General features: G+C 38.0%; 1 long non-coding RNA gene across 1 annotated transcript in view; it reads right to left on the bottom strand.

Moving 5' to 3' along the window:
- LOC148213619 (uncharacterized) overlaps window positions 1-25,029 on the bottom strand; it is a 32,550-nt gene extending 7,521 nt beyond the window's left edge. Inside the window, exons 1-2 of the long non-coding RNA XR_015794252.1 lie at window positions 24,899-25,029; window positions 21,409-21,516 (exon numbers count right to left, since the gene is read on the bottom strand). This is a non-coding gene — a long non-coding RNA (uncharacterized LOC148213619). The remainder of the gene's footprint in view (window positions 1-21,408; window positions 21,517-24,898) is intronic.
- Window positions 25,030-25,234: the final 205 nt, after the last annotated feature.

Genomic DNA, 25,234 nt, shown 5'->3' with positions numbered 1-25,234 from the left:
AGGGGGTCATGGGGTCAGGTTTGTATTTAGTTAGCATTAATGATCTCGTTAGGGATCTGAATGGACCACCGTCCATGCTCTTTCAGGGATCTGAGCGTATCTGGCCTTTACCTTTCTTTCCCTTCGTTGTGTGGGCTCGCACGGGGCATGAACTGTGATTAATAGACTTCCAGTGCTTAATAATTTGCAAAACAGAATTAAACAAGGAACACAAGGGACAATTGAGATTGGACACAGCGGGGACAAGAGGTTGTTGTAAACAGAACCAGTGCAATCCAAGTGCATGGAATGAAGTAAGATGCTTGCATACAATGTCACAGCTGGCAACTGGCTGGGGGCCAGACCTGAGTGTAAGCTCCATAGCTATGCCCAGGTGGTCAGGCTGAGGCTGGTCCTTTTAACTTGGAAGCATTATAAAGAGAGGAAGGCGAGAGGGAGGGAGGAAAAGAAGCAGGGAAGGGCGAAAGGGCTACTTCTGCAGTGGGAAAGCAAGCAAGAGGCAACCATTCAATAAGAGAAAAAAAGAAAGAGATTAAGAAGCTCAGAAAGTGACAAGCAGATAATGGAAACCACTTTCAATAGTAGTAATCCTTGACATACAAGGACAAATATGAATACTTTTGTTCTTGAATTTAGATTAACTTTCAGCTCAGGGGTAAAACTGGAAGTTACTTCATGTGTTTGTATCTTTTGGTCTACCACACATAATGAGAGCCTACTAGTGACCTTGGAGAAGTGGTACTTCAAAGATAATTTGAGGGAGACAATATGGGTTCAGAGGCAAATAAGATACAGATGCTGAGTGATCACTTTTAAAGGGATCTGTGCTGGTTTTCTCTGAATTATATTGGTACAAATGTCCTGTATTCTTCTGATACAGGCATACTATCCTGATTAAATGGTGCAGAACTGATATTGTCATGCCTTTCCAGAACAATGGGGCTTCATAGAAATATATTTGATAAAATAACTTTATTCAATATTCATTATCATTTCAGCTGGAATCAAGTATTATATATGCAGAAGATTAAGAGGGAGAATCAAAAGGATAATGAACATCATCTAGCAGGGATTTCTCACGCATAATGAATGGGAGCTGCACAACACCCCTACTATCCAAATCAGAGATGGAAAACTTGGGGGACCTAGAAGCTGTTAGACCAACTCTTAGCAGTGTCAGCAAGCATGGCCCATGGTCAAGGAAAATGGGAGCCATAAACCAACAACATCTGAAGGGCCATGAGTTTCACATCCCTAGTTAAAATGAATGGGAATATGCTGCACAACCGCCATTCATTTCACTAGGACTTGTACAGAACTTCCCAGTGGATGGTGTCCTTTCAAATGCATGTCAAACTGGTCCAGAAGCCAATTATGCACAGTTGCTCCTTTGGAATCAGCTGGACTTAAGTGTGCACGTGCAAATGCTGAAATATATCATGAATGAGTGAACTATGGCAATTAAATCATATTATATAATGGAAAGGAAACAGAATTAATTTACAAAGGAAAATATGATAAACAAGCATACTTTTCTCCAGCAGGGAGTCAGGATTTCTGCACAAAATATAGTGCATTTCTATGAGAAAATGTTAGAATAAAATGTTTAAAGTTATTGTATAGGGGCATGTTTAAATAAATGTACATTTATTTTTATGCCTCTTATTTTAAAACTGATTTATGTGAAAGTCTTGATACTGTAGAAAACAAACAATCCTGAAGTGATTTATTGCTATTTCATCTGCCTCACTGGAGGTCTTTCATCAAAAGTAAATCTGTGAGTTTTTCCTGGTTCTGTAACATTTTCTTTCAGTATGGAAATTAAATCTGAAATAAACAGAAGACTTCACATTTTTCCAGTGACATTATTTGCAAGAGCCAAAACTAGGGACCTCTCCAGAATTACAATATATATGCCCTGTCCTGAGGAAGAATCATAAAGAGACTAGAAATGGCATTGCGTGTGTCTCGGCCTGTGCACATGTACCCATCACTGCCTTAAGTGTTTCAGATACTACTCCCAACCATTAGTAAGGTGAAGAAGAGAAAGTGTTACATTTTTTAATAGTAGCAAGAACAGTTAGATATCCTGGTATGTTCATCCTGGAATCCTAATCTTTGGACAAAACCATTGAGGAAAAGATTCCCTCAGACAGTTGAGGAGGAGTGAAAAAGGGAACCAGAGAGACAAGCACCTGCCCTATAGCATTGGTTGATGTCATTTAGCCCTCTTGTAATCATTTATTAGAGTTTTACTGATGTAATCCTTTATGTCCTCTGTTTTGTCCAAGAAGTATGACTGACAGCTTTATTTAGTGGGGATTTTTCTTTGACAGATATCCACAGAAGGCTTCCGTGCCTCTGTTGAGGGATGTCAGGTTGTGTGGGGGAAAAGCTTCATTGATTGATTTCCTTTGCTCCCATTAAACCACCTTGGATGTGAGTGAGGGTCTATGTGCGATAACAGGTATAGGTTTTTGGCAGGTGCACCTTAGCCTGTCTGCTTATCCGCCAGCCGGTGGCTCCCACAGACCTCCTTTCCTCACAGCAGCAAATATGATGACAGGCCTGGTAGGATATCTTTACCGCGTGCCACGTTTCCCTTTAATCAAGCTTTTCAGGGCCAAGATAGCTGCGTGTCATTTGGATCATTCTTTTTCCAGTGACCGCACATCTGCACGTGCACTTTTATGTTTGATACTACTTTGGGGGCATATTGGCTGACTGTTTTTATTATTCAATGTATAGAATAGCAAAGTGACTCAAGGCAGCTAACAGTTTTAAAAAATCACAGTTCAAAACCAACAGTAGAAAAATAAAACACACAGTACATCAGGAACGAGACATGGCATTCATATATTTTACATTTACAGTGGGCTTATATGTCTACCTGGCCCAGTGCCTGTGTTACAGAGTTGTTGTCAAATGAGCATTTGAATTCAACACACAGGATTAATATGTGTGAGGCAATGTGACTTATTCCACCAACATTTATTCTGAAGATCAATGTTGCTCAATTTATAATATTATGGCTAATGGATATTTCACTATTACTAATCTTCCTTTTTTAAAAAAAGAATATGATGGCTTTGTATTCTTCCTCAATGGGAGTCCATTGGAGTTGGGCAGCTAATAAATTCTTTTTTTTATAATAACTTTATTAAATTTTAAAATAAACAATAAAAAAATAACAAAAACTATGTTGGAGATGGGCAGCATACAAATTTAATAATAAATAAATAAATAAATTTATCTTTTGACAGCTGCTCCAAAGAGCCTCTTCTAGACATTTTTTTTCTTCCCCCCAAAGCAAGCAACCATAGGTATTGTATAAGTGAAAGTAAGCAGACAGTTCACACCCTCTGGTGCCTTTCACACTGTAAGTGCAGGGACGCGCCAGCAAAAAATACACAGAGGGCTCAAATTACTTTTTTCTTCTGTTTTGAAAATCCAGCCAATCAACAAGCATATCACAAAAAATTTTCCCATAGAAAAATCAAATCAAATTAATGCAGATGGAGTTTCATAAAATTAAACTTCTAACAAATAAATCTTCCCCTTTCACCATAAGTAACTTTTATATCTTTTTTGTATTCTCCTTATCTTCCAGCTTTTTGTGAATTGCTCAAATTACAATAAAACTCTAATTCTTCTTTTAAAGTTATAGTCCCAGAAATAATGAAAAGACACCAAAAGAATGACTTACCTGTTGCAAAGGAAGGTCTCTCTTAAGTTGAAAAATAGTTATATTTCAAAGTGATTTAGAAATGGGGTGCAGCCAGCTCTAGTGTCCATATTTAGGCTGCACCACAGCTGTGAACGAAGATGGATCCCCTGTCTCCCAGCCGCTTCCTCACAAGCTTCCGTTTCTGCGATTAGTTTATGAGGAATGGCCATCCCGGAGACTGAACGAGGTGATTTTTTGCTTTTTCCCTGATCCGGAGCACTTGCTGCCAGCCACCGATCCAGCTGTGGTGCCAATCTCTCCTCTCATAGAGAGATGACTAAGCTGCCACAGTCTTCACCGGAAGCCTGGGTGGCTAATAAATTCAAATAAATATTTTTTTTAAAAAAAACCTCTATTGGGTTAATTAAAAGTTAAGTAAGAAATAAACATAGAACTGAGACAGGTTTATAAACATTTTCTATTTTTTATTTCAAAATCAAACACCTAAAAATCAAACATAACCATAAAAAGTCTAAGCCAGTTTTCTTTTAATTAATCTGTAGTAACCTCTGGAACTTTCTTGGGTGAAGAGCAGAATATACTTGTAAGATTTCTAATTATGTTATTGTTTTATATAGTGCTTAGCATAAAGGAACATATATTTTAATTAACAATCCTTGGCTCAGTTCAGAGTCCACTGTTATATAACGGGTGAGCGATGATCTGGTGAGGACAAATTTCCATGGAGGAAAAAGACCAGATGCTTTTTGTCCTATGGTGTTGAGTGAGTTTCAGTTGAGTTGTTCAGAAAAACTGGGTTTTGTACTTCATTGATTTAACAGTGTCATAGTGCTTCCCTGAGAATTATTCAGGATTTACTGTCTAAACTATACTCTCTGAAGTTCAGCAATGTGATGCCACTGCACACTAAGACAGGTTCTAGCATAGATAGTTATTCTATATTTCTGCAAATGTTTTTTATTTTACAAAACTGTTAAGTAGCATGGGTGATAAATAGAGCAACTAATAGATGTACATGTTTATAAGTGATAATTTTGCATAGCTATATTTTATCATCCTGCAAGAATTAGAAGATGCCCTATGAGCCATAAATCATTATGTCAAATCCAAACAGCCTTGCCACTTTCCACAAGATGCACAGTCTAAAATCAAGCAAGCACATCCATCTTTATGAGTTCTCTTTTATTCAAGTCATGTCTTTCTACTTAAACAGAATCCTGCTTTCATTCAGACCAAGGAGAATGAGTTCAGTCTGCACTTGCAAAAGTAGCTTTTTGTAGGAAAACTAGCATATGGACTTCTGGCTAAAGATTCTTTTTTAAAATACACATCTGCTGTCATAGGCCTTGGGGATGGAGGATTGATGTCATTGGCATCATGTCATCACACAAATGACACCATGGTGCACATTCCGTGCTGCATCATTTGTGTGATGATATCATGATATCCAGGTAATGATTTTGATGTTACTGTGGCTTCTGGTTTCTGATAGCAGTTGCTGCCTGTTCAATTCCTGGTGATTTCATGGACATATCCATTTATTTTTCTTAGCAGCAATACGGAAATGGTTTGCCTTCTTCCAGGTGGTGTGTGGGTGTGTTTTCAGCTTCCCTGCCAAGCCTACAGCTTGGTATTTCCTGGAGGTCTCTATCCAGATACCAACCAACTCCAGATAAGAGCAAGTAATTTTTGGTAACACTTAGTTTTGAGAAGGCAAAAGCTGAAATTAGCCTATGGATGTTGACTATATATTATCAAATAGATCTGAATGTATCTTTTTGGGAGGGAAGAAGCTAACAGGAGGATCTTTAATCTGCTGTTTCCTTAGTACGTTACACAAAAGAACTTTCTATTTAGCCAAGCTAAATACTTTGGAAGGGAAATAGAGCAATATATACAGGACAAGACAGATTTGTCCATATGAAGTCAGAGAAACAGAGACAGTCTCACATGTACTGGTGTACTACCCTTTTATATGGACTACAACTCTGACCTATTAATACTCTTCTAATCAGAGGTAATGGTAAAATTGAGAACAATTATGTAGTCCATCAGATCAATTCTCAGCTATTATACTGGAGCTCATTAAATTATTTTCTGCTGCCATCTCTGTATATGGTCAAATGTTAAGTATATTTTAGTAGGAGTTTTAGTATAATTTTGATTCCTTGTCAATGCTAGGATACTAATAGTTGGTTCTTTCTAATCTGTATTCTGAATAACTGTCTGGGAATTTAAATATAGACTTTTGACTAGGTTGTGTGTTTTTTTTAATTTTTAGCTAAAGTGGAGTTAATATTGTAGTTGTCAGCAGTAGATACTTTTTGTTATTGCTGGTATTTATTGATTTTATTGTTATTTTGCTACTTTATACTTTTGTGTAAATTATTATGCAAGCTGGCTTTGAGAGGATTTTTGCAGTAAAAGATAGTTTTAAAATATTTTAAATAAAATACATATTTTGTAAAACCCATGTTCCAAACAAGATATTACAAGAATAAGTCTTCATTATTTAATCCCATAAAGCACTAGGTAATGTTCTCTAATCCAGTGACTGTGTTGACTGGCATGATGGGAGTCTTATTCATCTGAAGAACATCCAGTTGGAGGAAACTGGACAGAACTTGAAAGAACCAGAATGCCTTAGTCTAAGACACTTGAACTTTTAGCAGATGAAAGCCCCTAGCTGATCTTAAAAAGAGCTAAGCAGTATTGGACCTGTTTGTACTTGAAAAGGGAGACCACTATGAAATCCCAGTCTGTAGATGAGAACTGGAAGATGAAAATCCACCCCAGAAGAAACCAATAGCAAACCATTTCTGGATTGTTGTCCCCCCCTCCCCCCCACACACACCAAAAAAACCCTTTCATAAACATAGTCTCCAGAAATTGAACTTAACTTGAAGGAATCTTTACTTAAGATTGCTAAAATAGCCTTATTTTATTTCTAGGACTGTGCAGAGACTGCCCAATGTATTTCTCTGAGAGTTGTTTGCTTTGATTTGAAAGCTGCTCATTCTGCCAAGGTCCTGTTTCACAATGTGATTTGGAAAAACACAACACCTTCTTTCTTGGAATCTTCTTCCTGATCACCCCTTTGCCCATATTTGGAGTACAGCCCTGGTTATTTCCAATGAATTTTTCTGCTTAAGGTCATCAGATGGAACCTTTCACATATTTGTACTTTGAAAGCAATTAGAAGAAGGTAAGTCCTTCAGTAATTGCCCCTATAAAAAAAAATCTTGCCTAAATTCCTGATTATCCTTCAGTTTGATCCTATATTGGTAACATCTGGATAAAGTATTGTGTAGAGTGAAAAATCCCATAGGAAATATAGTCCATAAGTCACCACCTTTGTCTGGTTGGTGATTTGTCCAATTTCCCCTGATTCTTTCAAGAGATGATTACTGAGAAAGAGATTTCTTTCCTTTTGCCCTTGGTCCTGGTTGGGTCTTATTAGCCTGACTTTGAACAGTGGTAATTAAAGAGACTAGCTGATGGGTGGCTTCTCTCTTCTCTGAAGTATGAGATGTTGCTTCCTGGTCACTGAAGATCGCTTGTTGTCCCAAGTAGTCTCTACAAGAAGACAGCGATCAGCCTCTACCATAAGACCTCACTGTTAGGCACTGAAGTGGGTGCTTCTGAAAGCAGGAGAAGATCCCTCTCCTTCCTGATGAGGAGACGTTTGTCATCTGATCATGAAAAGCCCGGAGATGCCTAAATTACACCGACTGAGGGCCAGATAAGAGGGAATTTGCTGTTAAAGTGATCAACATCTAAACACAAACAGGAATGAGCTATGTCTAACCCCAGTTACAATGCACAGGGGAACTCTAATTGCTTCCATGAGTGTTTTCTAAATTTGAGCTTTAAAATTAAAATCAGATGTTTCTGTTAAAAAGAAAAGCTGCAAATACTATGTATCCCTCAGATAACAATTAGGCTAACTAATAATGCAAACATGTGCAGCAACTTTTTTCTTTCTCTGGAATTTTGCTTACAATTTGCTGTGCGCTTCTTTATATAGGACTCCCCCCATCCACCCAACTCCTGCAATATAACAAAGAACAGAAAACTAAAACTCTGGACACCATTTATAAATAATGAGATGCATTCAGCTATCATGCATTTCTATGAGCTCTGTCAGTTCTGATGCTCGGGCTGGTCGATGTCTGGTATGCAAATTGGCTTTTCCACCCTGAAACTGAATAACGGGAGGCTCGCTTTCTGAATTCATTGTTATTTTTTTTCTGCTACTGATTTATGGATTTGGCAGCCAAATGGTTGGAAATCCTGGTTCATAACCTATCATCAACTTCTTGACCACCAAAAATGTCTACAATTTCTCAGCAAAAGCTGATCAACTCTTTCCCTGAAAGCCTGAATAAATGTAGTCTTTTTTCAAAGACATTCTCATACCCTTATTTTTGCAGTTAGGATGGGATGGTAAAGTCATTAAGCATCATCTCCCTTGCATAGCAGGTTATGCTCTAGAACCTCGTGTTAAGCTCCCTAAGCCTGTTTTATTTAAGGACATTTTATAATTGGGCCCTTAAAGACAAATATTTTGAAGACTTCTATTGGGCTGATACAGAAGAAACTGGATAGCAGCTGCAGCCCATCTTCCAAGTCAGAAAACTCATTTTGTTTCTAGATTGGAGGACAAGCATATATTTAGTTGCATTACTCACAAGTGATATTTGGGGAACTGGATTTTAGTAGGACTAGCATGTGGAGGTAATATGGCAGCTGCTGATAGCTCTATCTCTGTATCTCTTTTTGCTTCCATATTAAAGAAAATGCATGTTTTGTGAGGCCTTTGTGTTATGAGTTTTCCCTGCCCCTACAGTACTTTCAATATAATGATCTTAGTGATATGCAATACAGTGATGTCATGTCTTCAGTTTGTGTTTATCGAACATTTTGGGGCGGGGGAGAGGAGGAGAAATTGCTGCAGATCTTCCATGTACATAGGAGTTAACGCAGAAAGCATTCACAAGCCTTCTGTGCATCCAGCCTGCTCATAGATCAATAGAAGATGGGTATGGAGTATGACTATGGCCTTTCACAAATATACCTCCCATAGATATACCCCATTAGAATTTGACATGCCTTGTGTCAATCCTGTACACTCAGATATTGTTCTTATGGTTTATTATAACATTAACAAGCACATTTGATGTATTTAATGCACAGTTAACTGTTATTTATTCTCTCCATATGCATTGTATGTGTTTATATTCTACATGTATATTTATATAAATTGCTATTAACTAGGTTCATAAAATATCTTTTAGGAGAATAGATGGGAGTCTGATCCAGCTGTACGAGAGAAGAAATGTTTCATATCTCAAGGAGCACCTTATGTGCACCCTAGACAGCTCTTCCCCTTGTGTACCAGACGCACAACTTAATGGTTTTAAAAAATTAGAACATCTGTTTTGTTTATAATTTATTATCTACTGTGAGTAATCAGTGGAATTTTAACACACTATTAATGAGGCAGCTTCTTGGCAGTTTAGAGAAGTTTCCTTTTGTTTAGTTCAGGTACATAGATGATAATTTTATGAGACATCAAGTTTCTGATCTGTTATCTGTTGTCAATTGTAGTAGCTTAGAGTAAGCAGCTAGACAGGATAGATCCATTAACCTTCTGAAATGGAGTTCTTCGTTCTAGTTAACCCACATCCTGGAATTAGTACTTAGACAGGAATTATGATAGAGATATGGCGTTATAGTTTGAAGCGTAAAAAAAATAACCAGACTGGGTCTTGAGGGAGAGGGGCAGTGTCCTAATAAAGATACTATTCTATTCACATGTTGATATTTTAACATCCTCATTTATATGATTCTGGCTGTCTGATCTGTAATTATAGCCAGGCATGTGTGTATAGCACGTGTATAGGCATGTATACAAGGTATTTATTTATTTATTTATTAATCAAATTTAGATAAACCCTCCATTCAGTACTAGTTATAACTTCCCCAGAATTAAATCCCTGATTGCTTTGTTTCTCTAGCTCTCTTTCCTCCTGCTTATGTACAAGATGTTCTAGGATTGACAATACGATGTTGGTGTCCATTCTCTAACACTCAACCAAGGCAAAGAGCTGCAGATCTTCTGAGGCTGTCCAGAAGCAATTGCAGATCTTTTCAAGAGGCAAGTAGTGGTGATAGATTTCTTCACATCTCCTGGGAGGCAAACTCTGAAAAACATAGTTCTTCCTGGAAGTTCTTGATCTGTTATGCTGACAATTTTTTCTAGAATAGCTAGACAATTTGCTGTCCTTGGCTTGATTCTAACCAATAAGAAAGATATAACTGACAAAGTGGAAGTAGCAGGAATATTGGGGGAAAGTGACTATCTAATTCTGGAATTCTTGATTTTAAGAGAAACTAGAACAGAATGTCACTGATGATGTATAATGGACTTCCAGAGATAAATAAAATAAAGTCAGAGCAATGGTAAGAATTCCGTGGCAACAGAAACTATGGGAAAAGAAGTCACAGACAAATGAAAGATCCTAAAAAAGGAGATATTAAAAACACAATCAGAAACAAATCAAATTAGGAAAAAAAAACATGGAAGAAGTAAATATGGTGCATGAAAAGGTTAGTGTCGATCTGAAAATCAAATGGGGCACACATAGAAGGTAGAAGGTCATCAGAATGTATACATACAGCCTGGATTTATAGAGATGGTTTCAAGAAAGATAAAGCTTAGAATGAGCTGAGATTAGCAAAGGATGCTAAAGAACAACAAAAAGGGCTAATTCAAATAGTTCAGAATAACAAAAGGAGAAAAGAAACAATATACCAGCTGCTCAGTGAAGATGACAAAAGGAGATAACAAAGAAAAAGCAGAATTACATTACTTCTATTTGGCTCAGGGCTTTTTTGAGAAAAGAATAAGGGATCTACCAGGCAATTGTGAAGAATGCTAAAAGATGCTAACTTGAGCTTGATAGAAACATAGTCATGGAATAACTACTGAGCTTGAATGAGTTGAAATCACCAAGGCCAGATGGATAGCATCCTAGGCTATAGAAGTACCTGCTGATGGATTGACTCAACCTCTATTCATTGGTTTTGAGAAATTCCCTATCTTAACACAGGGAAACTACAGACCAGTTAGTTCCGTGCTGATACTGTATCTCAGAAGATGTTGGAGCAGGCAATCAAGCATGGTTTGTTTAGAACAAGTATTGCCAGGCTAATCTTGTTTTATTTTCTGTTAATAGATTGTGGGAATGCCTTGGATGCAGTATCTTGACTTTAGCAAACCATTTGGCACAGAATCCTGAGCCGTTCTAATCAGCAAGAGAATTAAGTGTGGACTGGGAATCAGCAGGTGGCAGCACCTAGCCACCCTTAGCTGGTCTCAGCAACCAAGCAGGATCAGCTCTGGCTGGCATTTGGATTGGAGACCATCTGGGAATTCCATGGCTAGATTAGGATGTAAAAAAATAACTGTGAAAAAGCAATGACAAACCATCACACAGTACTGCATGGATGCAACCACCAGAAGTCTGTCTTGGTTTGAGGACATCTTTATTTTAATTTAACTATGAAATGGGTGGCATTTCTATCAGATGGAGCCACAGCCAGGAGTAGGGTGTCCTGTGATTCAAGCATGGGCTGAATATATGTACAGTATATATTCAGTCATGACTTGGCCAAAGAGGTGGAAACACTTATCAAACACCAAAGTGTATAGGATACCTGATCCTCTAGAATACTAGGATATAGAGAAGTACAAAGTGATTTACTTAGGAGGAAAAAAAAACAAAAACAAATGTACAACTCTGTATGGGGTGGGGTGTATCTGGTTTGTTAATAGAATGCATGAAAAAGGTACTGGAACTGATGTTTATCGCAAGGTGAATATAAATCAGCTGTAATTATTAAAAAGCCAAATGCAGGTTTAGGCTGCATCAATAGAAGAATAGTTTCCAAATCATGAGAAGTAATCATTCCCCTATATTCTGCACCAATCAGATCATACCCTGAACACTACTCTCAGCACTAGGTACCCATTTTAAAAAATAAGGAAATTGAAATGGGTGAAAGCAAAACAGTGAGAATCATCAGGTATCTAGAAATGAAGTCTTTCAAGGAGGGATTAAGGGAACTGAGGATGTTTAGTCTTGAGAAAAGAGGGCTAAATGAGGGTATATGATGGCACTTTTCAAGGTTTGGAAGACAGGTCACATGGAAGAAGAGCAAGACCTGTTTTTTATCGTCCAGGTCCAGGACATGAGATAATGGCCTTCAGCCACAAGAAGGCAGATTCCAGTTGAATAGCAATAGGTTCTAAGGATGAGAGCTGTTTAACAGTGAAACCAGCAAGGCAGATGGTGAATCTTCTGCTTAGTGCACAGAAAATTTTGCTATTCCTTTTCTCTATAATCTGTAACTAGTAACATGGTATAATCTTGTTTTAAAAACTGTATTGTGTTTTCCCTTGATGAAATTAGACAGGGATGGTGAAACCTAGAATGGATGCAGATGTGGGGACAGCTGATATGAAAGTTGCATAAAATTCTTCTACATTTGTCCAGCCATGAAGTACTGTGAGGCAAGCAGGAGATAGGGAGATAACATAACTCCAATTACAGTGATATCTTTTTTTTTTCCTCATTAGGATTGTATCTTGCTTTGTATGTTCCACTATTTCTTGACAGGAGACTTCACAAGTTATTTTCTGTAATACAGTAATTATTTTCTATAATAATTTTCTCACTAGAATTCTTCAGTTACTTAGATTTCATCTAGTGCTTGTTACTCAGGTACACACCAGGAATTTTTAAAAGGTTTTTTGAGGGTGATTATGTGCTATCAAGTGATTGTCTACTCTTAGTAGTCACACAGATAGATTTTCTCCATGACGATCTATCCCTGTCCTGGTCTTTCAGGTCTTCCAACAGTACACCCATGACCATTGTAACTGAGTCCATCTACCTTGCTGCTGGTCGTCCTCTTCTTCTCTTTCCTTCCACCTTTCCTAGCATTAGAACCTTCTCCAGAGAGATAAGTCCTTGCATAATGTGTCTGAAAGGATTTTTTTACCCACATATCATTATAAATGAAATGTAGCAAGTGAGCATATTCTGGTTTGAGCTTTATCTATTTTAGCAATAGATTGGGGTATTTACTGAAAATCTGTAGGAGTCTTACATATCACATAATTACATACAATAATAACAGGATCATAAGACAGTGGACTGGAAAGAGATGGGGGAAGGGAGCACAAGCGTCCCCTATGTACCCTTTGCTGTTCGTTTGAACTGTGCTTCTCTCATCCTTCCTTGTCAAGACTGAACAGCAATGTCACCCACATACAGCTAAGCATTTTGTTAGCAAACACCTGGCACCTGCCTCAACCATTACTAGTTAAACATCATGAGAACTTTTGCAAGAGCACAGCCAGAAGCTACAAAACAAGGCAAGCAGCAGTCACAGAGAGAGACACTCCCACTGCTATCCCCCCAAAATAGTGATCTCCCATCTCCAGAGACTAAGCATCAAGGTAAGGTTAGCGAGTGGTCACGAAAGCCAGGCCCCAAGCTCTGTGAAGGTATAATGCAGGAACTGTATTTTAACAGTTCCTAAAGAAGAATCCGAAGTTATCAACAAGAACCAGTATGTAAGTTGAAAGTCAGTTTATTGTATAGAGTAGCAAATGTACAATTATTTGCAATCATTCAGTTTTATATTCAATCCACATTAATTTAGCATGCATTCAGCTGCGACCCCATCTCTTGTCCTTTTCCCACACTCAAAATTTAAGTACTATATTCTCATTCTTTTTCTTCAATTTCTTCACTTTGTGTGTGTTTATAATAAAAGTTTAAGCTGGCTTTTGAGGATTTGCAGAGTGTGCCAATTCCAGTGCATTTTTCTATTTATTCTACTTATTATTAAAATGGCCATCAATTCCTTAGGGATAAGGGGGCTAGTCCATGGGAGATTCTTCTTCCTTGCATTTTTCCTGTCCTTGTCTTCTTTTTTTAAAATATAATTTTATTGAAAGTTTTAAAAACGAGTAAAAATTAATACAAACTAAAATAGAGTAAGAAGGAAAAAAGAAAAAGGAAGAAATAAAAGAGAAAGCTGAAGTGCAAAAAGAAAAGAAAAAAGGTAGAAAAAAAAGATATAAATAAGTGTCTTCCAATCTTTACAGAAGTTATAAATACAATTGTAGATTTACCTCTTTCTCTAAAGTTACATTGTGACTCTCTTCTTTCTATAATCTATCTTATCTAATCATCAAAACCATAGATCATAAGTTCATTTTATCTGTTTTACTCAAAAAGTCCATAAGGGGTTTCAAGGCAGGAATAAATGTAGACATTGTCTTTTCTCTGACCAAACAGGTCAATTTGGCCATCTCAGCAAGTTCTATCATCTTCACCAACCATTCCTCTGTTGTAGGTATTACCAAATCTTTCCTTCTTTGTGCACACAATAAACTTGCTGAGGTTATCATACTGTATATAAAAATTAAGTTCCATGACTTTTTTCCAACTGTTTATCCATCAGTCCGAAGAGGAAAAGTTCTGGTTTCAGTTGTATATTAATCTTTAAAATCCTTTCCTGTCCTTGTCTTCTGAAGGCAATTTAGTCAGAGCTTTGGGATACTCTCTTCTGCTTAACTAAGAGTGAAAATGCCCAAACAGAGTAGTTAGTTCTTTATTATGGTTACTGACCAGAATTCTGCATGTTAATAAAATAAAATAAAATAAAATAAAATAAAATAAAATAAAATAAAATAAAATAAAATAAAATAAAATAAAATAAAATATAACTGCTGTTTCAAGTATAGTGAAATGTTCATTTTTGGTGACTTTGAGTCAGTTTTTGACTCCTGGTGACTGCCTGGACTAGTCCCTGCAGTTTTCTTGGCAAGATTTCAGAAGTGGGTTGCCATTGCCTCCTTCCTAGGGCTGAGAGAGGTGACTGGCCCAAGGTCATCCAGCTGGCTTTGTGCCCAAGACAAAACTAGGACTCCCAGTTCTAGTGAAATACAAGCATAACATTGTAACTAGATCATTGAGGTAATCAAGGCATGTCACATTTTACAGACAGTATAAGAAAATTTTGTCACTTTCAAGGAAACTGAATTGTATTGTTTCACAGGAGTAGCTGTACATAAAAATAAGTCAAAATTGTCTGGGTACTTCAAGTAAATAGGCTCTTATGTCCTTATAGAAGGTGCAATATAACAAATCGTACAGATTCTGGGGTTCTTCTCCAAACAGGAACAACCTTAGCTTATATGGAACTTTTTAATATTTGCCCTTGAGAACAGCTGTTGGGAAGGCATTAAAATGTGCTGAGGTCAATGTTCTTTATAGTTTGGGTATGGTTATTTGATTTAAAGATCTTGCTGGGCTTAAAAAGGGGCTTGACTACTTAGAAACACTTTCTTGGTAGGGCAAATTGGTCCAATTGACCTTTCAAGTCTCTAGCATGTTTCTTGGGTGCTATAATTGCCTGACCATAGCCCATCATCAAAATAACCCCTTTGGAGAACCCATAGTGTTGCAGTTTTTGCAAGGATGGTGTTTTTTTTTCACATTGATTCATAATTATCCACTATAATTAAAGAGCTTAGACATCCTGAAAAAAAATCAGTAACTTTAGCCAGTGGACAATTAATATAGATCCATGGAGGGCTGATACAAAAAAGTTCCATATGAGCTGAGATTGTGCCTCTGTGGACGAGGGGCTATTGAAACTACAGCTCATGTCCTGCTCTACTGTACCTTCTATAAGGACTCACAGACCCATTTTATAACTCCCTATTTAATAAAATACCCTGGAAATTCTGGTCTCTTTTATGTACAGTTGTTGCTATCTGATCAGTATGATTTAGTTTCTTTGAATGTAGCTAAATTTTGTTATACCGTCTGTAAAATTAGGCAGATTTTGATTACCCACTGATGATCCCACCATTAACTGTAACATATTATCATGTTTTGTTTTATTTCATTTTAATGCATTTTTATTTGTAATTCTGGTCTGTGACCATAATAAAATATTGAATATAGATCCATATGCCTGTCTCTGCTTTAGTCAGATTAGACCAGACCAAGGCAGACCTTAGTATCAGATTAGGTACACATGAAATCACTTGGAACATGGTGCTTAGACTGAACCCTTTTCAAAGGGGCAACGGAGCAATATGGTCCCAACTGAGCTATAAATAAAAATTAGCCAATATAACTTTAACACTGCTGGGCCCCCCTGGTAAACTGAAAAGATTGTATAGGCTGCCACTGATCATTGTGCATTTCGACCTGTATAATTTTGATGTGCCCTCTGTTTGGCAGAGCTATAAGAAACTGTGCCTAAGCAGCTAAAGATTTTAACTTGCTCTATTGTATGTCCATTTAACCACTAGGCATACACTCCAGATCACTTTGCAAAAATTAGGTCTTTAATTGATCTCGGTGCTTTCTCAGAACAATAAGTGGCTGAGGCACACAGAGTTGATATTGCATGCATGATACTGTATGCATGTGCATACAGTAAGATTGCAATGTGCTTATTGGTTAACTTTGGGGGACAGTCCTCTGAACTACTAATTTTGGCCACAAGAGAGCGGATGTACAGTACAGATTTTACAACAGGGGAGCCAAGATGCATTCCTGTCTTGCTGCTCTTTGACTAAACAGAATAGGAAATTGACCGCCTATCATCTCTGGAGGGAAAATGGGAAAAGGAGACTTGAGGAGCTCTGATGCGTACATGCCCTGTGCTTGGTTAGAAGTATGGGATGCTCAGGTAGAATAGATGCGGGGAGGACTGCACATTCATCTTTGAAAAAGCATCGATAGGGATCAAACAGCTTGACCTGACTGGCTTTGGCCCGAGTAAACAAAGACCAGTTTTGTTCTGAGGTGTCAAGATGATGTCCACATGTAAAGAAAACAAAAGTTGGATCATATTTGGTTGCGTCCAAGATGGAAGGATGGTATCAAAGTGCAGAAAAAGAAAAAAAATCCATTCAAAATGTAGATGATCTTTAGCTTGACTGGCCCATTAGTTGGGAAACACATCTTTGATTGAATTAACACATGATTGGAACTATTGATTAGGCCAATTAGGCAAGAGTTTTTCCTCTACAATACACTTAACAAAAACCAGTATTCGGTAAAATATGCAGATTTAATCAATGCTCATTCTTTCCTTTACTGAAAGGCTATTGTAATAATTATTTGAGAGTTAGATTAGCAGGGTGAGACTATACAATACATAGGACACTTTTCAGGATTCATAATAATAAACGTGTGCTGTGGTTAGTAAGAGTGGTAGTTTTTGATCAACCATCATGGAAGCAATATTGCAGCCACCCACACAGTATAGTATAGTAGTTAAGATGTTGGGTGAGGATTGGGAAGACCCGGGTTCAAGTCCACTCTCAGCCATGGAAGCTCACTAGGTGATTTGGCCAGTCACTCATTTTTTCCCTCTCTTTAAGTTTTTTACAAGAATTTTAAAAGAGAAAGGAAAAGGAAATACTAATTGGAATACACATACAGTATAAAAGAACAGGGCTATTGTTGTGAAGATTAAAAAAAAAAGAGAACCCCATATAAATCACTTTGAGGAAATGGGGGAGATAAATCTAACCTCACTCATCATCTTTGTGGTAGCTGACCAAATGACATTTCCTGCTTGTTTCTGTGTTATCTTTTATTGAAAAATACAATTAAAAAATGGTGGTGGGCTAATTATAGTGAGAGGCACTGTGCACAATATAGAGGGAGGCTAAGCTTCTCCCCACCCTTGTGGTGTAGCTATTTCATCCCTCATCCATGCAGAGGATAATAAAGAAGTCAGAAGCAGCAAAGGCTGTGCAAGGACTCCTATTAAGTAGTCGTTCCCACCTCCCAACTTTGTATCTGGGGATCAGAAAGGGAAGTGAATTTTAGATTTTCCCCTGCCTAGGGTTGGACAATATGTAGAGCCATGGTTAAGGTAACTAGATCTTCTGAAATCATGGGTTTGGATGCTTTATCTCAATCACCCACGGTTTGTGTTCAGACATAATGCTAATAAGGCAATGTTTTTGTATGTGTCATGAACTAGGTCAGTAGACAAATGCACGCCTACTCAATAGTGAACTTCACTGCTTTCCTTGTGCCTCCCACAGAAAGGAACATTGTTGAGTCAGAATCAGAATAAAACTAACCCATTTTGCCTCTCCCAGGTCTGTGCATTAGAGAATATATTCTCATGCCAAATCCAGTTTTTTAATATAGTTTAGGATTCAGATACAGTTATTATGGAAAAGTGTGCCAGAGTATTAGAAAAATGTACATTACAAGAAGAAAAATATTTTCAAAAATTGCCCTTACTAAGAATTGTATATGCAACATATTCCTAAATGTTCATGCTGACTATTTTTACAAATCTAAAATGGATTGAAATAAACATGTCAGATTGTCTGTCTTGTGGTATGTAGACTTTGAATTCCAGCCGCAGAGGCTTGCTTATTTGGAAATATGACATCAAACATTGACAGCCACACTTCTGAATTAAAAGGAAGGCTTCACTTATGATTTCATTCATAATCGTTTTAGTACCAATGTGTGATAAGTGGATTATATGTCAGGCAGACTAAGGCCTGTCAGAATTAATGAGCTAATAATCTACCAACATGCAACATTATTAATTCAATCACAAGAGAATTAATATATTTACAAAACCTAATTAGCAGTTTGTTACTGTCTAAGAAATTTAAACAAATCTGTAGCATTACTGACCATCTGGGTTTGAAATCTCAGTTTGGGATTTAATAAGGAAATAATTGTGATAGAAAATTAGTCCTTATTAGGTAGCTAATTATCAGCTTTGCACTAATTGAAATGATTCTGCTGTAGGTTTGGGAAATCATTTGTATGTGGAAGTGAAAAATTAAAAGATTCTGCATCCCTGGGGACTTAGAAGAACACAACTGTTTATTCTTAAAAAGCAGTTATTGTATCTAACAGAATACAAACATATATATAATGTGTTATATTTTACCCACACACACACACACAATCTCTCTCTCTATCTCTTTCTCTCTCTCGCTTGCAGACTAAAAGTACAGTAACAACCAAAATGTTAATTGGGTTACCATATTTAGAGCCAAGCTGAAGTTTTAAAGTCAACAGGACACTAACGACCTTCCTCAAGAACTCAATGGGACTGTGGAGGACAACACTGGAAGTCAACTCAAGACAGCTTGCACAAGTGGCCATCAAGTGTGGCATATACCAAAGTGATGCACTGTCCCTGCTGCTGTTTTACATAGGCTTGAACCCCCTCAGCCAGATAATCAAAGGACTGGATGCGGATACAAGTCAAGAGTGGAACTACCATCAGCCACCTCCTCTACATGGATGACATCAAGCTAAGAGTGTATGAGACATCAACTCGCTCATCTACCTGACATGGATCTACAGTGAGGATATTGGGATGTCATTTGGACTGGAGAAGTGCGGCCGGATGGAAGTAAAGAGTGGTTAAGGTAGTTAAGACTGATGGGGTGCTACTACCAGTGGGCCACATAGCAGACCTATAGACCAGCTACAAGTACCTTGGTATCCCATAGTCACATGGAACCACAATAAGGAGCCAAGGAAAACAGCAATATTCAAGTACCACCAAAGGATACAGGAGACAGGTCCTGAAGAGCCATCTCAATGGGAAGAACAAGATCCATACCATCAACATGTATGCCCTGCCAGTCATCAGATACCCTGCTGGTATAGTGAGCTGGCCAAAAGAGGGCATGGAGGCTGCCGATGTGAAGACCCAGAAGCTCCTCACAATGTTCAGAGATTTCCACCTGAAGTCCAACACCCAGATTGTACACCAGCTGGAAAGAAGGTGGGTGGGGTCTGGTGAGTGTCAAAGCCACTGTCCAGGACAAAACCCAGAGCATCCAGGAGTAGATCAGTAAAAAGCACCCAAAGATGCTGAGAGAATGCCTGAGGCAGCATCAGACATAGGAGGGAGTTCAAGCAGAGGAAGTGCCATGGCAAAACAAGCCCCTGCATGGGATGTACCATCGACAGATAGCTGAGGTGGCTGACACTGGGAAATCCTACCAGTGGCTGGAAAGGGTTGGACTAAAAGACAGCACTGAAGCACTGATCATAGCAGCACAAGAACAGGCACTAAGCATCAGATCCTCAGAAGCAGGGGTCTACCACACTAGACAGGGCCCAAGGTGCAGACTGTGCAGAGAGGCCTCAGAGACAGTCCAACACATAATGGCAGGGTGTAAGATGCGGGCAGGAACAGCATACACTGAATGGCACAACCAAGTAGCTGGCACTTGTACAGGAACATCTGCACAGTGTATGGGCTAGACCCTCCCAAGTCCAGATGGGAGATTCCACAGAAGGTGGTGGAGAATAACGGGACTAAGATCCTGTGGAACTTCCGGATCGAGACGGACAGGCAGGTACTGGCCAATCAACCAGACAAGGACCAGAAGACAGCGGTTGTGATAGATGTAGCAGTGCCAAGTGACAGCAACATCAGGAAGAAGGAGTATGAGAAACTGGAGAAGTACCAGGGCCTGAAAGGGGAACTAGAGAGGATGTAGAAAGTAAAGGCCAAAGTGGTCCCAGTGGTGGTAGAAGCACTCGGGGCTGTGACTTCTAAGCTGGGAGAGTGGCTCCAACAGATCCCAGGAACAACATCAGAGCTCTTTGTCCAGAAGAGTGCATTGTTAGGAACAGCTAAGATACTGCGCAACACCATCAAACTCCCAGGCCTCTGGTAGAGGACCCAAGATTGAGGAAGACACATACCATCCATACGGATGAGAGGTGATTTTTTTTTTTATATACTCTCTCTCTCTCTTGCAGACTAAAAATATAGTAACAACCAAAATGTTAATAGGGTTATCATATTTAGAGCCAAGCTGAAGTTTTAACTTAAGAACTGGACAATTACTAAGATAATTGGAATCAGGACAGCAAAGATGCCATGTGAAAGAAGGAATGGATGTCCAAGCCTACTTTGTCTGAATCACAGAGAAAGCATGCTATTATTCTTTTCTTCCTCTTAATATGTGAAGCCTTAATGTTCTGTCCTCCTTGATCTGTCACGTCCCATTCTATAGCAATCTTACTTCACCATAAGTAGGCCTTTATAAGCAAATCATTGCCCGTGAAGATGTTTCACTGCAGCCAAGCTAATTATTTTGATAGTTGGAATGTCTTCTTATATCATCCACATCTGTGTCTTTTCACCCAAGTTTCATTCTTCTAGATAACTGGTATTAACAAGTATGAACTGTATTCACAAGACACACTAAGCCATCATTAACTTAATTAGGATTTACTCAATTTTGACCAAACCATAAACTAATTACATAGGCTGGTTCCCCCAATTTGTTTAATTAAAATGTGGTTGGCTAGTTTGTGGTTCACATTTTGGGTGAAAAAAGTTTACAGGTGACTTGACAAGATTAAAATATTAAAGCATTGGAGGGAGGAGGGGTTCGTACAACATTCCTGACCTTGGTTAACCCAAATCACAGGTAGGTTATTGACTCAGTTATTTGATTGAAATATCCTAGGATTGTCCTGGTTACTATATATTTAGGGCAGACATTTTGGAGTACATTCTGCGGTGTTGTGGGGACTGCCAAGCTTTTATTTATTAGCTTTTTTTATTTGACTGGGACAAAGTTTTTCTAAAAAAAGGACCTGATCTTCTGTGGTGGTCCAGTTGGAGATGACATCTTTAAGGACACAGTGGGGGAAGACTCCGCTACCTCACCTGCTTTAGGTCCTTGCCTTATTCTTCTTGGATACCTGCATGGATGGAGAGTAAAAAGAAGCCAAGAAACAGTGATGAGAAAGTGAGCACCCTCCTCCGGACTTGAATAACATGCAAAACTAAGTTAAGGTAAGGTAAACCTTAACTAAGTTAACCTTGGGGACAAGAGAAATAAAATGCCTCTTTGCTTGGATCACTCAGTTTGCACTGAGATTGCCATTGACTTCATTAAGTGTGTGGTGTAAATACAACCAATGCTTCATGTTCGGGCCATCTTCACTAGAGATGATATGACATTGCCAGGATTTAGCAACTATTGAGCTGAGTTTTTCCTGTTTTAAATGACAGGTTGATGCAGGCTTGTACATGCATGCCATCAGACTTTCAGACTTTCTGTGAGGTAAGGCCAGTAGACGTGGGCCAACAGGATCCCAAAGTGAATCTACCCCCTCTTTTTCCTGGTGAATTAGGTGGCATACCAATAATTGTAATAAAATACATTAAATAAAGAACCCTTCTGAAGGAATTTAGGATCCAAATTTAGTTCTGCTTCTCTAGGATTTCTAGATCTGCATTGCAGAAATCTGGACAATCACAATATGGCAACCAAGAGTTAGCATTTGTTTTTTTGTTTTTTGTTTTTTTTGTTTTTGTATCTCTGCTGCCACATAGTATTCATGAGATTTTTGCAGCACAGAACTGATAGCTCAACACTCTTTTTCTTGCACACCCCAAAGTTGCTCATCTTGAAATCTGCATTGGTATTATAATGCTACCATCACAGCAAGATATCAACAATCTCCAATACTGCATAGTTTGGATGTTTTGACATATGAGATTTACAGGACTGCAGCCTAAGCCCATGTACTTCTGCATAGACACATATTGTATAGCAGGGTTCCTCAACCTTGGCAACTTTAAGACGGGTGGACAAGGCTGGCTGGAGAATTCTGGGAGTTGAAGCCCACCCGTCTTAAAGTTGCCAAGGTTGAGGAACCCTGCTGCATAGGATTATCCTGTTAGTTGGTAGTTCCTGCATATAAGATTACTACTTAAAGCATACTTAATTCACTAAAATGTTACATAAAGAAAATTATTACTTTTTAATGCTATTTATTTAGTACTGAGAAATTATTTATTTCCAAGATTCCACATGGGCTGTAAATTACACAGTATTGAAAGTTAAGTCCCAGTTGGCTTTATCAGTCTCTCTGTAAAATGGTTAGAGGTCTCAACCAACTAATAAATTTTATTCAAAGCTAGTTCTGTTGACATTTGTCCAAACCCTCAGAGAATGATTTTTACTGTAGTGTGTCTTCACAAACTGCATTCAGAATTGAAATGCTACTCTCTGCATTTCCAGGGACTGCAGAATTGCCATTTCAAAACTGTTAGATAGCCTTTGATCAATGTATTAGCAAACAGAGTCAGAGTATGAGCAACACATTTTAAATCAGCATCTTTTTAAAACCAGCTATTGGGAGTTTTGCTTATTAACATAAAACCAAAGGTCAAATTAGCAGCATTCTTCTGTCATGCTTCACTTACCCCCTTAACTATTCAGAACTTTCTCTTAATTCTATCAAATTGGTAAGGAATTAAAAGGTTTACTAACATGTCTGAGATAGAAAAGGTTACATGTAGTGTTAAACACAGTGAAATGGCTCAGATTGGGCTACCATTTTTGAACTGCTAAACTCAGGATACCACCAAGTGCCAGCGAAGAATTGGAGTTTTCTGTATCTCTTTACTACCATCTACTATCTACTAGTCCTTGGATTTTTGCAGCCCAGATCTGGTTAAACCTTGGCTTAGACTGCAAATGAAACTGGAAAGTCCCTGGGGCAATTTCATTCAGTAACAAACTTCCTATTGTAGGTCTGTACAAACAATTTGAAAGAGGGGCTTTGTAATGCATAGGGGTGTGTAGGAAGCGTCTCTTTTCAAACTGTTAAAACTGTATCTCTTTCCTGATTTGTATGGCAGCTTCAGAAATTTATTTTGACTGTCCCTGCATGGATTTTTACAGTCCTGTTGCTATTTCATAGAAAAGCCATTGTTTATTTGCAGTATAGGTGCAATTGTATATAGGAGCAATACTTTACAGGGATATTGTGTGTATTACTAATACTGTATATGCAGATAAGTTGAACAATGGAAATGTGCAATGTGAATTATTTTTATTTTATTGTTCCATTCTAAGTCTGCATGTAGCTTCTAAAGATATTGTGCCTTGTCTTACCATTTAAACTAAAATGATTTTACTTAGTGTTACCGTATGTTTTCTTTCTGGATTGTAACCACCACAAAATCCTGTGGATAGTGAATGGGCTATAAGTATTTAAAATATGTAAATAAAAGTAAATTACAGTTCACATTTTTTGGTGTTTATTCCTTACGTAGTCTAATAAGGGTAATAACTACTGGCTACAGGCCAATTATAATCATGCCTTCATTCACTAGTAATATAAAATCAGAGATTTGGAGTAAACAGTTATGGATATCTACTGGGACATGTCTACATAAGCTCATTCAATAATCCTTCTACCCAGGGAAATGTAATAGACCAATTTCGGCAATGTTATCAAAACACTGTTTCCAGAATTCTTGGGGGGAATCCTAGTGGATAAATTGGGATAAAGTTAGTTTATATTCACAGTGTAGGAATGTCTTTCAGTAGAAAGCAATAAATCCTACTCTAATAATAATAGTCACAAAATGACCACTAATACAACTCAGATGGATTAGAAACATATTCTGAAATATATCACTAACACTGAATTTAGGCAATGAATAGTAGATTAATGAATATACACTAAGGCTGTTTACATTTATTTTCAATATAAGTAGCCTTGTGGGTATGGGCTTGTGCTTGGGACCAAGGGAAAATAGCCTTACTTCCTTGGTAAAATTTATGCAAGATGTTAAACTTTCCTTTCATCAAGATTAATGTGGAGAGCATCAGCACAGCCACAGTGAAACTGGCAAATGATCTGGCTTCTAATAATATCAGGATGTGCTAAGATCAGAGGGATTTATCTAATAGGGATTTGTCAAATGCAAAATTAATTACAGATCAGTTGCAATAAGAATCTCAGTATCAAGTCATCTCTGTATTCTATGGATTAAAGTCTAATATTTAGATAGTATTTTCTGGAAGAAGGGTTTTAAAGTGAAAAACCTCACCTGCTGGCCATTGTGAACTGCTCTCTGTCTTTCTGAAGGTTGAAAGGGGCAAAGTCTTCATAATCAGTAAGACATCAATATCAACAGAATTCATCGAGAGAGTCAACTACTTCATTACAGACAGTGCCAGTTTCTTTCCCAACATATACATACTGGTGGTATTCCTTGCATTCATTCATGTGCTTTGCTGCCAGCTAAATTCCTTTTAGTATCACAGTACTATCTGCTTACCTTTATCAAGAAGGGCTAGAAATCCATGTGTGGCTTTCTCAGACTTCTTCATGAAGAGGACTAGGGACTGCTAGTACACTGGAAGTGAACACATGGGTGAAAAGAAAAATTCTGCTTGCCTATTCTTGAAAAGTCAGGGAGGTTAAAAGAAATGGTAATTGTTAACTTCTGCAGTGTTCTAAAGTTCTCTGGATCTGAGCCCTAAAGTGTGGGAAAATGTGCTTAGTTTACAAGCCACTGGAATATGTGCCTACCTTCACTGACTCATTAATTGGTCTCCATGCAAGATTTGACCATGCAAGATTTGGTGGATTACTACACCAGATCTTCAGCAAA

The sequence above is a fragment of the Python bivittatus genome, unplaced genomic scaffold (genome assembly GCF_059951505.1).
Source record: "Python bivittatus isolate LINGU-HERP-01145 unplaced genomic scaffold, Pbiv_v1 ctg000960_np1212, whole genome shotgun sequence".
In the NCBI taxonomy this organism is placed as follows: Eukaryota; Metazoa; Chordata; class Lepidosauria; order Squamata; family Pythonidae; genus Python; species Python bivittatus.
The sequence above is the reverse complement of the archived record's forward strand: the minus strand, read 5'-3'. Positions and strand labels throughout refer to the sequence as shown.